Genomic DNA, 14,763 nt, shown 5'->3' with positions numbered 1-14,763 from the left:
CTTATTCCAGCGGACATGATGCTCTGGGGGAATCTGATATGGGGACGAAGGAGAGAAGACTGTCCACCTTGCAGGAGAAGGGCCTGAAGTCAATTCTGTCTGGAATTACCCATGTCCTCTTTCCTCCTGACTTGAGGATCTCACCCTGCAGTGTACAGGAATTAACCTCGTTTGTGGACACTCGGTTGGATCCTGCCAAACGTCTGTTCTCCATCCCTTTGAGACAGTTCTTACCTTTCCCTTTCCCACCTTCCCTCCATCACCTGTGATTTGAAGGAGGCTGGTCCATCCTCCACCCCAGCTCCTGTAGCCCAGGCCTGGTCAGCGTCAGCCTTGGCCCTGGACTCAGCGATGGGTTAGAGATGGGCTCACGGCCCCTGCCAGGCCAGGAGGCTGAATTCCAGACCTCTGTGGGCACCGGCAGAAGCGGGGAGCTCTCTCTCCACCGCCGTTGGGAGGCTGCTGGGGTGTCAGCCTGGGATGGCTGAGAGCATCGCACGGAGAAAACCCTGTGAGGAAAGGCGACGGAGGAAAGCAAGTTAAAGCTGGAGAGAGCCTGAGAGACGGAAACGACTGCCCTTGAGGTCTGGACAGAGGCTCCCGTCCCACGAAACGGCACATGGGTTGTATTTGTTTTTTCACCTAAGCCAGCTTCAGTTGCGTTTGTCACTTGCCACAAAAAAGACCCCGACGAATGTAGTTTAAGAAGAAAAGCTGGAAGCAGCAAATGCAGAGCAAACCCCAGGAACATTTGCCCTTTGAGTCGCCGAATTCCATGCTATTGCTGGAGCAAGAGCCTCTCCTGTCCTGCCGAGCTGAGTCATCACTGCGGATGCAAGGGGAGGATCTGGCAGGAGCCCTCCCCACCTCATTTGGGTGCCCTCAGGGACGGCCGCCCAGGGGTGTTGTGGGAAATTTAGCAGGGAAGGTAACGTTGATTTTATTTTCTTCTTTTAATGTCTCCCTAACGGACCTGTTTATCTCCGCTGTTCATTTGCCATTTCTTTTCCTGCAACGGTAAACTGTCACTCACAGGCTCATTACCCGTGCTTGCTATTCTGGGCTTGCTCTGTGGGGGTGTCCTGGAGTTCAGGATCATTCACAGAGGTCGGGGGGCACGCATCAGGGCTAAATGAGGCTATTGACATTAGTTTCCAGGGAGGCTGAAAGACACCCATTGTGACCACTGAGCACTCCAGGAAAAGACTGAGCCCAAAATTCTATCACAAGCGATGGAAGCTGAGTGACAGCTGGTCATCTGCGGCCTGTCCTGCAAATGTGGGGTCCACGCTTCCTTTCTCCCCACACTGAGTATGGGGCAGGTGCAATGCTGTGGGGACTACCACCCTGTCACATCACAGTCAAGCATGTGTTTAGAGCTCTGCAGAGAAGGGGCCTGGGTCCAAGCTCAGGCAGGGAGAGCTTGTCTCTCATGGGAGGTGGCGGGGAGCAGGGGTCTCAGTGTCAAGGCAGACAGATGTCTTGGTCCTTACGATATGATCCTGAACAGCGTGGAGGAGCTGAATTGCCTTCTCTCTGGGCCTCCATTGCTCCTCCTGTAAAGTACAGGCCCTGGAAGAATCATCTACGCATTCAGCAAATGTCTAGCGGCATCATGCCGAGTACCGTCATAAAAATGACTCTCTGTTCCTCATCTGCATGGATTTTATAGTCTAGGCAGGAAATCCTGCATTTAACAAATAATCATAGAAACAAATAAATCATTATAACTTGTGATAAGTTCTGGGAAGAAAAAAAGACAGGTCGCTCGAGATCATTTCAAATGAAGGATGGGATGGAGAAGTGGTGGATGTACATCCCAGACCTCGAAGTGTGAGCTGAGACCTACAGCGTGAGTAGAAACGAGCCAAGCAAAGAATGGAAGGGAGAGGCCGTCTCCAGTCACAGGAAGGGCACGTGCAGAGGCCCCAAAGCTGGAGAAAGCTGGGGGCCGGGAGAGGAGAGAGGTGAAGAGACGGTTTCGGAAAAAGGCAGGACGCTGACTACGAGGAGGTTCTGAGCAGAAGGACACTCGTATGGGGGTGCCCGGGGCCTCCCCACTAGCACTGTGGACAAGGGATAAATAGAAAGGGGGCTCCTATGGTCCCAGAACTATCATAAATTGTATTAGAGGTAACCGAGTGCATGTGAGTGTGCGAGAGTGTAATTGGCCTTGAGAACTATGTTTCAACGGCACTGTGGGTTCCACCCGCATCACCCCGCTCAGAAGGCATGGCTGGTCCCAGAGAGAGCCACGACGGCCCTTCGTGCACCCTCAGAAAGGGTCCCTGTGTCCACCTCTCAGGGCAGCCTGGGGCAGCAGGACCCTTGCAGGGTCTGGTCAGCTGGTGAAACTGCCGTCCTTCCTTGGGCCTGTGGTCCATGAGGACTGTGGGCGGCTGAGCGACCCCAACCCCTCCATCAGCAGGGACAGCCTGGTCAGGAGCGGTGGGAGCTGGGGCCCTTCATTGCGGTCTTGTGCTCCCACGTGACCCCTCTCTCCCCCAAGCGGCCTCAAAGGAGACAGGCAACATCACAGCTTGACTGTGCTTTCAAGAAGGCGGGAGGATGTGCTGGTGGCTGGAAGATGAGGGTTTTCTTGAACACAGGCCTGGGATGGGGAAGCTCGGGTCTCAGGGGTCACTGTGGCTGGTCTCTGAGCTCCAGGTCCCAGCCTGTCTCCTTTCCCTCCTGCTGGCTGCAGTTTTCACGGGTGTCTGAGTCTGTGCACTTAGGTGACCACAGGACCCTCGAGGTTACTTTGCTTTTCTCTTCCACCCGGTTTAGGGAGGAAGAGATCTTCCAGCTGTTGCCCACACTGATCAGTGTAACTTTCACAAACATTTCGACATAAGACTTTTAAAGACACAGAGGCGGTTCCCAGGCATCTTCAAAAGACGTTGCCACATTGTATTTTCTTATTGCAATGATTCACTGTAGAATGCCTGAAAACAGAAATGATTAGAGAGGAAATAAAATTTACAAGTCCTGCACACATATATATGTAAGATAAAAGATAATACCATAGACACAATGATAATACCAACTTTTTCCTTTTAAAATTACTTTTAATTGTGGTAAAATACACATAACATACAATTCACCATCTTAACATTTTTAAAATCTTTTCATTGAGGAATCATTGACATACAAAAAGCTGTCCATATTTAATGTGTGCAACTGGGTGGGTCTGGAGATGAGTGTACGCTCATGAAACCACCACCACTGCCGATGCCATAAACACACAAAACTACCGCCACTACTGATGACATCAACACACAAAACCACCGCCACCACCGAGGCCACAAACACACAAAACCACCACCACCACTGATGCCATAAACACATTGTCTAAAAAACAAAACCACCGCCACCGCCAATGCCATCAACACCCTCTAAAAAGTTCCCCCCACCCTCTGTGTTCATTGGTTTTTTTCTGAGGGTGATAAGAACATTTCACATAAGATCTACCCTCTTAGCCCACAACAGGACTTGGAGACAAGGCTCCACGCCTGCAGCAGACCTCAGGGCATATTCGTCTTGTGAGATGGTTTGGATCCATGTCCCCACCCAAACCTCGTGTTGAGCTGTAACCCCAGTGCTGGAGGCGGGGCCTGGGGGGAGTGTTTGGGTCAGGGGGGTAGACCCCTTATGGCTTGGTGCTGTCTTTGTGATGGTGAATGAATTCTCAAAAGATCAGGTCCTTTAAAAGCGTGTGGCCCTCCCCACCCCCACCTGCTGGCTCCCGTTCTCCCCATGACATGCCTGCTCCTGCTTCACCTTCTGCCGTGAGTCTAAGCTCCCTGAGGCCTCCCCAGAAGCAGAAGTCGCGATGCTTCCTGTGCAGCCGGCAGAACCAGGAGCCTATTAAATCTCTTTTCTTAGAAGTTACCCAGTCTCAGGTGTTTCTTTTTAGCAATGCAAGAAGAGACCAATACATATTGTATGAGGGAAACATGACGCCCTTGAACTCACAGCTCCCCGTCCCCCTCCCCCAGGCCCTGGTACCCCCGTGCTCCTCTCTGCTTCCACGAGCCTATTTCAGATGCCTCATATAAGGGCATTGTGTGACATTGTCCTGTGGCTGGCTCATTTCGCCCAGCACAGCGTCCTCCATGCTCACCCATGCTGTCTTAAGTGGCAGGGCTTCCTTGCTTTCAGGTGAATAATGCTCCATTGTGTGGACATCCCGCATTTCCGATATCCCCTCACTGTCAGTTCCCGCTGGCTGCTCCCGCCTCTTGGCCGTGGTGGTTGTTGCCATGTCCTCCCGCTGGGCGAGCCCATGCTGGGTGCACGGCCAGCATGCAGGTGGGGGAAGGAGCTGCATGGCCTGGTGGCTCCTCCTGTCCACTCACCCCGCTCTGCTGGGTGCCTGTGCTCAGCCCTCAGGCTCCCAGCTTCAGTGTAGACTCAGAAGCAACATCTGAGGCAGTGACGTGGAGTGAGATGCTTTGGGGACATCAAGGGGGCCAGGCAGTGGGGATGAGGAATGGTTCTTCCAGGGATTCCCAGTTGCCTGGCAGTGATGCTTCCCCATCAGTACCTTCCTGTCCTTGTCCCAGTTCTCCAGGGACCACCGAGTCTGCACTTGTTCTGCCCCCACACTACCCCCAGCTCAGAGCCTGACGGGCAGAGGCAGCGCTAACTTCCGAAAGCACTGGGGGGCCGGATGCCAGTGTGAGGGTTTGCAGCCCCCGTGACTACCAGCAAATACCGCTTCTCTCAAAGTCACCTGCATACACCGGGCTACCTGCTGCACAGCTCCTGGAGGGGCCTCCAGCCCTCCCCACTACCCCGACACACAGAAGATACACAGGGGCAAGCTGGATGCACTGATGCACTTGGAATGTCGTAGTCCCCAGAGGAGGCTCACAAGGTGCCCAGCGGTGGCTGAAGCAGAGCCTTGAGCAAGGGGCACGCCTGTTCTGACATCACCCCGTCCCTGCTGCAGGGAGAGGTGGCACACTCTCCCACCCACACCGCCTGGGTTCACTGTGTTAGGGGAGGGCGGTGGCAGGGATAATAAGGTTTGATATCCAGAAGTCATGGGGGCTGGAGACAACCCAGGTCTGGGTCAACTTGGGAGAAATCGGAGGGACACCTAGGGTTGCCAGATTGGGAAATAAAAAAGGAAGGATGTGCAGTTAAATGTCCATTTCTGCTAAAATATGCACGTGTGCATGGACATAGATATCTGTGTATACAGAGGTTTGCATTAGCGGCGGCCGTGGGGACCTTTCTGTGATGCCTGGGTGACACAGGCTGCCTTTGTTTTGCTGGGCCCCTGGGTGCCTCGCAGAGGGTCATCCCCTCTCACCAGCTGTCCTACTCCCCAAAGGACCTCTCTGCCCCTCCCGAGTGGCCCATGTTCATAGGCACTCACAGATTTTTTTCAAGAGGAGCTCATGGTTACTTATTTCTAATGTTCCATTTTGCTCTGAAAAGTTTGAGCCAGTCTGAATTTTCCTGTAAATTCAGGAAATTGACCAGTCCTGAAAAATGACTTGATTTTTGTTGCTATTGTTGTCCAAAACCGCTTCTCTCTGAAGTTTAGTGCAATGAGAAAGTAGCCTGGGGTTGATAAATCTGTACTGAGTTTACCTGGAATATCTTACATCTTTGGATTTCAACCCTTCTTAGATTTCAGGAAAGCTCTCTTCATTGTATCTCTGGATACTTTTCCATTTCACTTTTCTCTTCTCTGCAGAAACAAACTACGCGTAAGCCTTATCTCTTTGTGCTTTCTTTTCTTTTCTTTCTTTCTTTTTTTTTTTTTTTTTGAGAGACAGAGTCTCGTTCTGTCACCCAGGCTGGAGTACAGTGGCACGATCTCGGCTCACTGCCACCTCTACCTCCCGGGTTCAATCAATTCTCCTGCCTCAGCCTCCCGAGTATCTGGGATTACAGGCACGCGCCACCACGCCCAGCTAATTTTTGTATTTTTAGTAGAGATGGGTTTTTGCTCTGTTGGCCAGGCTGGTCTTGAACTCCCGACCTCAGGAGATCTGCCCGCCTTGGCCTCCCAAAGTGCTGGGATCACAGGCATGAACCACCACACCTGGCTCTGTTTGTGCTTTCATATGAATTGTTTTCTCCTTAATTCTTCTTGAAATTATTTCTTTCCGTTTATTTTGCAAATGTATCCTTCTTGTTGCTGCTCTGTTTCCATCCATGCCCTCTGTCCTTCTTTCTGTGATGATGATCTCCACTTCTGTGATGTTTGACTTTTTTCCTTCCTCCTTTTCCTTGAGCGCCGCCACCTCGGTTTTCATCACCTTGTGTTGTCTTCTGATGTCTTCCTCGAGCCTGTGCCTCTGCCACAAGTGTCTGATCCACGGAGGCCACTGGTAACATCCGGTTCTTTGAACCCGTGGAGGACTGTGGGGCACGGGCTCCTCTGCTTCACAGCCACGCCATCCAGCCGTGTGTCCTTCACCCGCCGTTTGTCGATTGCTGCCTCCCTCCCTCCGGCTGTCAGCTGTGCCTCTCTCTTCCTCCCTCTCCCTTCCTCCCTCTCCATGTGTACAGCTTGGACTTTAACCTTCTTTTGCTCTCAAACACCTGAAACACGGGGTTCCTAGAGGGCCCTCGTCAGAGCCACTCTTACAGCCAGCCAGTTGCAAAGGGGCAGATCCCACGCCATCTTCCACAGCCAGCTGCCTGCCACTCTCTGCAGCTCAAATTTCAGGGGCTCCTGCACCCGAGACATGGATCCCTACTTTACGCCAAGCATAGGGCCGTGGGGTTCCCTCGTGTGACTGTGAGGTTCGCTGCAGACTGTGGGCCTGCCAAAGCGGGCTCTGCCCTGCCTGGTGCCCATCCTGTCTCCGATCCACCCACACGCTGCATCCTGGATCCGCACCTGCCACACCTACGGATTTCAGCATCCAATGCTGTTTCTTCATGTTCCCTCTCACAGGCTCAGTTCCTCATGGACCTGAGACCTTCCCACCCAGCATCTCCCCGAACACCACCGGTGGTGTTCAGCCTTTTACCACTCCTTTCCACCACTCGACTTCTTGCCAGCTGGTGTCCAGTTACATTTTGGCAAAGGTGGTCCCCGGGAGGGCCTGGAGAGAGGGAAGACACGGAAGCCCTCTCTGATGTCTGCAGTGGCATCGTGAGGGGTGGTCTCTGGTGGGCCTGCTGGGTGAATTGTTGGGTGTCAGTGGCCAAATTAGACCCAGTGGAGGGGCGGGGGTCAATGTGGAAGGACCTGGCCACTGCTCCTTTCCTCATTCCAGAGCAGGCTGCGGCCGGGTCCCTGGATGAAGGGGCTTCAGATTGCAGATCTGAACAGAAGGGCTGCTGGATGATGTTTGAAGCCACAGAGAATATGCCTGGAAAAGATAAAGGGCCAGGGCAGAGCCTGAATTAGGGCCAGGGCCGAGTCTGAATTAGGGCCAAAGCTGGGCCTGGGGCTGAGCCTGAATTAGGGCCGGGGCTGAGCCTGAATTAGGGCCAGGGCTGAGACTGAATTGCCGAAGAGAAGAGGGGAAATCATGAAAGGAAACGGAGGAGGACCGAGCCCGGGCTGGTGGAATATCCACCTCCATTTTGGGTCTCAGGAAGGCCAAGCCAGAGTCCTTTCTCGGAGGAGTGATAGGTCATAGCGACTCAGGCCTGATCCTGCTTCGTACCTAGAATAACAGAAGATCTGCTTCAGACACCTCAAGCTCCGAAGATGCCTTCAGACCCACGAGGATGGAGTGTGAAATTCCATGAATATCGAGTCTATTTTCTGGACCCCAGAGGTGAGCATGGGCTGACAGAGAATGTGTCATTCACAAATCTCCCAGGATAGTGAGGGTGGGAGACACACGCGTGTGCCCTCTGATCCCCAGGGGGCCTCACCAGGAGGTTTTTTTATGGTTCTGGAAAGCTGTTCATCTTCCTCTCTGTCGGGCTCATTTTGAACCACAATCCCGGCATCCACAGGGCAGACGCTTCCTGGGCACTCTGAAGAGTCACAGGACGCTTGGGCCACTCAGGACACGCAGGCTGTGGCTGCAGAGCTTGAAAATATTTATTTTAAAAGCCCAAGAAGACAAATACAGCATCTTGCACATTACTCCATACTTTAAAAAATTTGGATTAATTATACAAAAAATTTGCATTCAAAAGCTTTTATGTAAATAGGAGTTAAACATTGCAGAGTGTGTGGGAGGAGAGGGTCTCCCCTCAAGCGTCTCCAGGGGAGCAGAGCCTCTGGGCTCCGCCTGGCCTGGCTGGTACCGGTCGGCGGTCACTCTGACGAGTGACGAGTGTCAAGCTGGCGAGTGTCGGACTGGCTGGGTCGGAGGCCCATGCCCCCTGTGAAGCAAAGCTGGAGGTAGACCCCACCCTGACCCCAGGCCTGAGACCGCGGGCACTCGGCTGTCTTTAGAGGTGGGGTCCGATGCCCGCCATGTGGACTCTTCTCAGATGGTGACCATGCCGGGTGCACCCGGGTCTCTGTCCCGTCTCCTGCGCTGCTGACTTTGTGCAGAAACCATAGTTCCTGGGCTCCTGGGTCAGCGCTGGGCCCAGACCCCGAGAAACCATCCTCATACCCCTCCCAGCCCCATCACAGCTGCTCAGCCTTCACCAGACTCATTCTCCTCCTGCCAGGGGGGTGGCGCCAGGCCACTATTCCTCTTGGACAGGGTGCCTGTCTTACCATGCGGAGATGCCAGGACCAATGAGATAAAGTGGGGGCACAGATTCCCAGAGAATGAAGGTGCCTGAGATGCAGCAGTGTGAAGCGGGGCAGGGGCTCCACTGTTCAGACAGAATGCAGGTCCCACCCAGACACAGGCGGGTCTTGGTTGAAGGGGGCGGAAGACACAGGCAGGAGTTGGTGGGCAGGTCTGTTCTGCAGGTCACCACCACTCAGCACTCACTCACCTGTGCACCCACTCATTCGCTCACTCACTCTCCCATGCATGCATTTATTCATTGATTCAGTCATTCACCCGGACGTGAATTCACTCACTCGTTCATCTGTGCATGCATGTATTCATTCACTCACCCATGCATGTATTCACTATTCACTCACTCACTCACCCACCCATGCACCCATTCACTCACTCACCCACCCACCTGTGCACCCATTCACTCACTCACCCACCCACCTGTGCACCCATTCACTTACTCACCCGCCCACCTGTGCACCCATTCACTCACTCACCCGCCCACCCGTGCACCCATTCACTCACTCACCCACCCACCCATGCACCCATTCACTCACTCACCCACCCATGAGCCCATTCACTCACTCACTCACCCACCCATGCACCCATTCACTCACTCACCCACCCACCCACGCACCCATTCACTCACCCACCCACCTGTGCACCCATTCACTCACTCACTCACCCATGAGCCCATTCACTCACTCACTCACCCACCCATGCACCCATTCACTCACTCACCCACCCACCCGTGCACCCATTCACTCACTCACCCACCCACCCGTGCACCCATTCACTCACTCACCCACCCACCCGTGCACCCATTCACTCACTCACCCACCCACCCGTGCACCCATTCACTCACTCACCCACCCACCCGTGCACCCATTCACTCACTCACCCACCCACCCGTGCACCCATTCACTCACTCACCCACCCACCCGTGCACCCATTCACTCACTCACCCACCCACCCGTGCACCCATTCACTCACTCACCCACCCACCCGTGCACCCATTCACTCACTCACCCACCCACCCGTGCACCCATTCACTCACTCACCCACCCACCTGTGCACCCATTCACTCACTCACCCACCCATGAGCCCATTCACTCACTCACTCACCCACCCATGCACCCATTCACTCACTCACCCACCCACCCATGCACCCATTCACTCACCCACCCACCTGTGCACCCATTCACTCACTCACTCACCCATGAGCCCATTCACTCACTCACCCACCCACCCATGCACCCATTCACTCACTCACCCACCCACCCGTGCACCCATTCACTCACTCACCCACCCATGAGCCCATTCACTCACTCACCCACCCACCCATGCACCCATTCACTCACTCACTCACCCACCCACGCACCCATTCACTCACTCACCCACCCACCCATGCACCCATTCACTCACTCACTCACCCACCCACGCACCCATTCACTCACTCACCCACCCGTGCACCCATTCACTCACTCACTCACCCACCCATGCGCCCATTCACTAATTCACCCACTCACCCATGCACCCATTCACTCCCTCACCCACACATGCGCCCATTCAGTCACTCCCTCACTCACCCATGCACCCATTCACTCACTCACTCACCCATGTGCCCATTCACTCACCCACCCACCCATGTGCCCATTCACTCACTCACCCACCCATGTGCCCATTCACTCACTCACTCACTCACCCATGCACCCATTCACTCACTGACTCACCCATGCACCCATTCACTCACTCACTCACCCATGCGCCCATTCACTCACTCACCCACCCACCCATGCACCCATTCACTCACTCACTCACCCATGCTCCCATTCACCCACTCACTCACCCACCCATGCACCCGTTCACTCACTCACTCACCTATGCACCCATTCACTCACTCACTCACCCACGCGCCCATTCACTCACTCATTCACTCACTCACCTATGCACCCATTCACTCACTCACTCACTCACTCACTCACTCACTCACCCATGTGCCCATTCGCTCACTCACTCACTCACCTGTGCACCCATTCACTCACTCACTCACTCACCCATGTACCCATTCACTTACTCCCTCACCCATGCACGCATTCACTCACTCCCTCACCCATGGACCCATTCAGTCACTCACTCACCCATGCACCCATTCATTCACTCACTCATCCATGCACCCATTCACTCACTCACTCACTCACCCATGCACCCATTCACTCACTCACTCACCCATGCACCCATTCACTCACTCACTCACTCACCCATGCACCCATTCACTCACTCACCTATGCACTCATTCACTCACTCACTCACCCATGCACCCATTCACTCACTCACCCATGCACCCATTCACTCACTCACTCACCCATGCACCCATTCACTCACTCACTCACTCACCCATGCACCCATTCAATCACTCACCCATGCACTCATTCACTCACTCACCCATGCACCCATTCGGTCACTCAGTCACTCACTCATGTGCCCATTCACTCACTCACTTACCCACCCATGTGCCCATTTACTCACTCACTCACTCACCCATGCACCCATTCACTCACTCATTCACCCATGTACCCATTCACTCACTCCCTTACCCATGTGCCCATTCATACACTCACTCACCCACATGTGCATTCATTTATTCACTCACCCATGCATCATTCATTCACTCACTCACCTGTGCATGCATTTCTTCATTCACTCATTCAACAAACATTTACTGAGTCTTGATCATCTTTCAAGCACATGGCAGGTACTGAGGACACAGAAATGAATAAAACAAGGTTTTCTTGCTTTCCTGGACAATGCGTTCTAGAGGGAGGGGAGAGATGGGCAATGAATGAATGAATAAGTAAATGGGAAAGGGCATAAAGGGGGCCCAAGTCACCCTGCTCCTCCCACTGGGATGAAGTAATCCATCTCCCTCCTTCCGCTTTCCAATTCCCCAGCTCATCTTCCCCAGCACAAACCATCACCAGATGGAGCCAGATGGTGTCCCTCCCATGGTGGGACACTTCTGTTCTCTCTCAGTGCTTGGAATAAAATTCCCATCGAGGCCAAGGAGGCCTCTGCCCATGAGCTGCACTCCCCAACTCCCCAAGTCACCACCTGCAGCCTCACAGGGGCTTCTTCCATTCCTGAATGAGCGTGGGGGCCTCTGTGCTCACTGCTTCCTGTCTGGACTGTTCTTCCCCTGGATTTCTGGAAGATCCCAGCCTCCTTGTTCGGGTCTCTTCTCAAAGACCACTCCCCAGCAAGGCCTTTCCTCCCTTCCCTATCTAACGGCAACTCTTCATTGCATCTTCTCTTCTGTGTCATTGTTACCAGCCACACCCTGGGGCTGACCATCGGGTGCAGAACCTTAGAGCTTGCCCAGTACAAATACTGCAGCTGGGGAAACTGAGGCCTGGAGCGGGGTTAGAGTGGGTCCAGTGCAGATGAGGACAGGAACTCCTGGTTGTCCACCCAGCACTCTTTTCTCTAAGCTGCCAGACTGTCTTGAAAATGAGGGTCCAGCGTTCTGATGCAGTAGGAGCCATCATGTCTCTGTCACACGGGGAGGCATTTTCTTGAGATCTCACTCGATGCGGCTTTTAGGTCTGAGTCAGGCACCACTCCAAACTGCCCCCGTCTGCTGCCAGATTCTCAGAGGTACTCAGAGCTGTGCAGTCTCTGAACTTATTTTGAAACAAGAACTGTCCAAGGAGGAGCAGCTCTGAGAAACCCTAACTCTTGTCCTCTCAGAAAAGAGCCTGGGTTTCATGAACCTCCAGGTCTGCTCCCCATTCCTTGTGGGTTCCTAGCAAGAATTCTTCCCTGAGATCACCCAGAGACTCTGAGGGGAGAACAAGAAAGGGGTCGCCTGTTTCTTTAAAAAAATTGTTTTTGAGAGAATCTCACTCTGTCGCCCAGGCTGGAGTGCAGTGGCCTGATCATGGCTCACAGTAGCCTTGACCTCCCTCGGCTCAAGTCATCCTCCTGCCTCAGCCTCTCAAGTAACTGGGACTACAGACATGTACCACCATGTCTAGCTAATTTATTTTGCATTTTTTGTAGAGATGGGGTTTTACCATTGTTGCCCAGGCTGCTCTCAAATTGCTAGGCCCAAGCAATCTGCCCACTTTGATCTCCTAAAGTGTTGGGATTGCAGGTATGAGCCACTGCACCTAGTTGCCTGTTCTGGGTGAGTTTTCCACCCAGGAGCACTGAGTGGAAGTTGAGCTGCAGGAACTTCTCTGCTTCTGCTTCTTGTTCATCATGCATCTGTGTTTGTGACCATGGCTGGTTTCCCCTTAGCTCATTCCCTGAAAAGCAGTGGCAGCAGCGTTTAGCCCATTATTCATAGGACACTCACTTGGGGGGGGGTTTGTTCCTGCTGCTTAAAGCTCAATTGGTTTTCACCACTTGATTCCAAAGACCCAAATGAAAATCAATTGAAGATACAGATGGTCCTGCACTTGTGATGGATTAACTGGTGATGCTTTGGCTTCACAATGTGTTTCCCAGGGAGTAGCCCCCATCATAAGTCAAGGAGTGTCTGTAAATGGTGCATCCAAAGATGGCCTTCCACTGGCTCTAGATGCTCTGAGGCCTCTCTAGGTGGGGTCCATGGACTGACAGTTTGATGTCACTCGGTGCTTGCTGGAAGTTTGGACTCCAGGCCTCACACCAGAGCTACCTGATCAGAACCTCAGAACCTGCACTTTAACTGACCCCAGGTGCCGCTGTGCATATGCAGCTTGAGAAGCTGCTGTGAAGAGCAAGTGGGAGTGATCTCAGGATGCAAGGATGGTTCAAGTGCTCACACCTGCTGTGCCTCAGCATCTCCCAGGAAACCTATGCACCTCCAGACTCTGGGTTCACTGAGGCAGGCTGAGAATAGTTAAATCTCCCCAGAGATCCTAACATGTGGCAGAGCTTAAGAATCACTGACTGGGGAAAACCAGAATCGAAAGCAAGAGGACCCATCATCCGGCATTGAGTGGCCTTTGTCTCTAACCCATGAGGGCTTCCTCTTGTCATATGATCCAACAGGTGGCTGTGTTTTCCCTCAAAGGACAACAGCCAGGGCTTGGGAGGGACCCAAAGAGAGAACCTGGCTAGGACTGTCCATGCTAAGGGACATGAAGTTCAAAGATGTCTTAGGATCCTTGGAGCCCCTAACAAACCATTTTTGCTGGTAAAGCTTTTTCTTGTAAAAAGCCAGTTCTGTGTGACCTCCTACTGAGGCCTGCTTGAACACCCTGCTGTGGCATGGTGCCAGACTCTCATGCCCTTTGCAAAACAGGACTCCTGCCAGGTCACTGGCCTCTGGTCTCACCTGGAATGGACACAGTAACCTGACTCCCCACAGCAAGCCATCCTGCTGTGGAGATCCAGGGGTGGATGGATTGATGAGGGTAATGCCAGCTACTGGAACAGATGCAGCCATGTAGATGGCTCAGCAGGTAAGCAGCCATGTGTCCTCGCTTAGCAAAGCCCAGCATGTGAGCTCCCGACGGGGATGTCTCCCCTCCCAGGGCAACTTAGGGACCCCAGTCACTACCTTCTTGTAACTCCACCAGTTCCAGTGTTTGGGCTCCAAGGTCCCAAGGTCACCTGGGTCAGGTGGGTGGGAGGTAAAGAGTGGGATAAGAGGCTCCAGGGAGGTTTTTTTGGGTCTGCCCAGCAGGATGGCTTCACTTCTGCTCCCTTCCCCTGACCTTGATCTCATCTCTCAACTTCACATAATACCAAGGGGCCCAGCGTGTGGTGTGGCTATGTATCCAGGAAGATGAGAATGCAGGTTTGGCCACAGCAGGCAGACCTCGCCCCGAGGTGTCCACGGAAATGGACATGGGGCAGGTGAACTCTGTTGTTCTCTCAAGAAGGGGTCGGGGGCCAGGTGCAGAGGTGCCCGCCTATCATTGCAACACTTTAGGAGGCTGAGGCAGGTGAATCACTCGAGCCCAGGAGTATGACACCAGCCTGGGCAACTTGCTGAAATTCCATCTCTACAAAAGATACAAAGTAGTCTCATCTGCTTGGGAGGCTGAGATGGGAAGATTGCTTGAGCTCAGGAGGTAGAGGGTGCAATAAGCTGAGA

At 53.3% G+C, this 14,763-nt stretch overlaps 1 long non-coding RNA gene across 1 annotated transcript in view; it reads left to right on the top strand.

Moving 5' to 3' along the window:
* The first annotated feature begins 259 nt into the window (after positions 1 to 259).
* The window catches only part of LOC123567704 (uncharacterized), a 29,415-nt gene continuing 14,911 nt past the window's right edge, over positions 260 to 14,763 (top strand). The window contains exon 1 of the long non-coding RNA XR_010579664.2: positions 260 to 928. This is a non-coding gene — a long non-coding RNA (uncharacterized lncRNA). The remainder of the gene's footprint in view (positions 929 to 14,763) is intronic.

Source organism: Macaca fascicularis, chromosome 11 (assembly GCF_037993035.2).
Source record: "Macaca fascicularis isolate 582-1 chromosome 11, T2T-MFA8v1.1".
In the NCBI taxonomy this organism is placed as follows: Eukaryota; Metazoa; Chordata; class Mammalia; order Primates; family Cercopithecidae; genus Macaca; species Macaca fascicularis.
This window is presented reverse-complemented; position numbering and strand designations above follow the sequence as displayed.